The following is a 3,191-nucleotide window of genomic DNA, read 5'->3' as shown; positions in this document are numbered from 1 at the left end:
CAGAGAAACATATTCTTCATGACCAAAGTTGGAATTTAAATAAAAAAGGAAAGTGAAACTTATGCTCGTCACCCTCTCCCTCCGGTCCACATTAATACAAATGATCCCAATACGTATTATTGTATGAACTATGAAAAGATCTTAAAATCAATACAAATGTATTTATTATAAACGTTAGTCCTTAACATCTATCACTGTGTATATCACCATTAAAACATCTTTTAAAAGTTAAACAAACTCCACACAGCTCAGTAAAGACTGTGAAATGTTGACTTTATTTGATAATTTCAGTAAAAACTAACGTTCATATTTCTCTCTTTGATTATAATACTGATGAACGTTCAGAACAAAGCACTTTGGCAACTTACCACGTTTTAAAATGCTTCATGATATAATTTCTCGGTCATAATCGGTTGTTTCCATGAACGGCCGACTGTTGAGTGCCGGCAAATGCTGCGGCTGCAATGCATTGTGGGGCAGCATTTTCTCCTCTCCTTTCGTCAAGGGAGGTCCAGTGGTTCCTAAGCTAAAGGAGGTTATAAAGGAAGTTTGAAACCTCCTTTCCTTTCATTTAGAGAATTGGAACGGCACTTATCATGGCTGCCACTGACGTACTTCCGGGTCATTTCACTTGGTTAGGAAGGTTCCTAAGCTAAATGGACTATTGGAACGCAACCCAGATGTGTTCGGGGTACCAGGGCTGAAGTCGAATAGTCCATTTAGCTTAGGAACCTTCCTAAAGGAGTGAAATGACCCGGAAGTCCCTCAGTGGCAGCCATGATAAGTGCCGTTCGATTTCTCTAGAATGATGAGAATGATAGGAAAGGAGGTTTCAAACTTCCTTTATAACCTCCTTTAGCTTAGGAACCACTGGACCTCCCTAACCGACAGGAGAAGCGAAAATGCTGCCCCACAATGCCTTGCAGCCGCAGCATTTGCCGTCACTCAACAGTCAGCCGTTCACGGAAACAACCGATTATGACCGAGAAATTATATCATGAAAGTTACGGTGCTTATTAAGCATTTTAAAACATAGGTGGTAAGTTGCCAAAGTGCTTTGTTTTGAACGTTCATCAGTATTATAATCAAAAAGAGAAATATGAACGTTAGTTTTCACTGAAATTATCAAATAAAGTCAACATTTCAGTCTTTACTGAACTGTGTGGGGTTTGTTCAACTTTTAAAAGATGTTTGAATGGTGATATACACAGTGATAGATGTTAAGGACTAACGTTTATAATAAATACATCTGTATTGATTTTAAGATCTTTAGTTCATACAATCATACGTATTGGGATCATTGGTATTAATGTGGACCGGAGGGAGAGGGTGATGAGCATAAGTTTCACTTTCCTTTTTTATTTAAATTCCAACTTTGGTCATGAAGAATATGTTTCTCTGTTGTCCACGTTCATAAAGCAAAGCAGCAGCATCAGAGCACGGTGCAGAGTCTCTAGATGAGTTTACAGTAGTCCCTCGTTCTTATTAAACATCCATGTTGTAGTCCGCTGTAGAGAAAACTGTGGTTTGTTTCCATAGTTTCCCCACAGCAGCAGACGCACACAATGACGTCCGCTGGCGCATCATAAACACGTCGGATAGTGAAAGTGCATTCGGATTCTCTAAAGTACCGCAGTCTCTTCTCCTAAATCCTTTTGAATTCTCCTGTCCACTATCCCTTAACCCCGTGACGTTTCACTCAGAGGTCAAGGAATAGACGATAGGGTTAGAACTTAGGAGCTGATTTTTAAACTATCCGACTGCAGCCCAGATGTGTTCGGGTGTATTTCCGTCGCAACCGTCATCCGTCATATGCGTCATATACTCACCTCCCTCTGCTCCCAGCGCTCTGCTGCCACACACCGGCCGTCTGCGGAACTGCAGCCGGAGGAACTCGGGACAGCTTGTTATGTGTGGGGTGCTATACTTGTGCACATAAATAATGTGTGTGGGGTGCTATACTTGTGCACATAAATAATGTTTCTAATTATTTACAATTAAACAATATATATATTCTGCGTTACTTTAGCCAACACTTTTATAAGGCCACTAGATTAGATAATTACGAAATGTGTAGATAGAATACATATCTTTCAGGTTGTTATTTTGTCATTATGTTTAATGTTTTATTTACCTTTTAGTATTTTTATATAGTATCTGAACTTTGGAGAGGAGTTGGGAGACACACTACACATCAAATCACATCTACAGATCAAGACGAAGCGAATGGAAGTACTCCCATACTCCTAGCGTGAAAACGTGTGCAAAGTCTCCGAAAATCCTAAAAATAAGCTCATATTTGAATTCCCCATAAAAAAACACATCATTCAGTAAAAACAAGGCCCCACTGATCATCTACTCTCTAAGACGATTCCAGGGATGTCTGGCTTGAGTTTCTACCACCAGGGAAAGTGGACAAAAGTGCCCGAGATCAGCCTCTTAATTTACCCAGGGCCTAGTGCTTTGCGGCTAGGTTAGTTGTTATTGTTTGAAATTGTTGCTATGGAAACAACATGACAGAGAAAAAATTAATATCTTCTACATATAATAACAGACAAAGTAAAGAATGAAGTGTAGGCTATGCCTGTTTGAAGTTGTTGCTATGGAAACAACATGACGGAGAAAAAGTATAATCTTCTACATAATAACGGACAAAGTAAAGAATGAAGTGTCGGCTATGTTTAAATGTTCGGAATTTGACCATGATGGCCCTCTTGAGTTGCCGTAAAATATGACGGATATGACGGATGAAGGTGCGACGGAAATACACCCGAACACATCTGGTACCCCGAACCCATCTGGTACCTACACCGGGAAAAACAGGCACTCGCTTGTTAAATTATTTTGCGGTCTAGATTTCTTTAATTTTTTTTCTTTTTTGCGTATGTTTATAAATTACCTCGAGGGCCGTATCGAATGGTCTCGCGGTCCGTATACGGCCCGGAGGCCGAAGGTTCCCAACCCCTGGTTTACAGCCTGCAGGACAAGAGACAGTACTGTGCTCACTGTGCAGGTTCACTGCAACACCACCGACACAGGGGGCATTCATGAGCTCCATTGTTGCACTCTTATTATGCTGGAACAAAAAGTCTGACGGATCTATGATCAATATATGAATAACTATTCATAATTAACCTTTGGTTTTTTAATAATGGTTGAAATATCACATTTTACAGAGGGCTAACATCTCT

Source organism: Pseudochaenichthys georgianus, chromosome 6, assembly GCF_902827115.2.
Source record: "Pseudochaenichthys georgianus chromosome 6, fPseGeo1.2, whole genome shotgun sequence".
Taxonomy (NCBI): domain Eukaryota; kingdom Metazoa; phylum Chordata; class Actinopteri; order Perciformes; family Channichthyidae; genus Pseudochaenichthys; species Pseudochaenichthys georgianus.
This window is presented reverse-complemented; position numbering follows the sequence as displayed.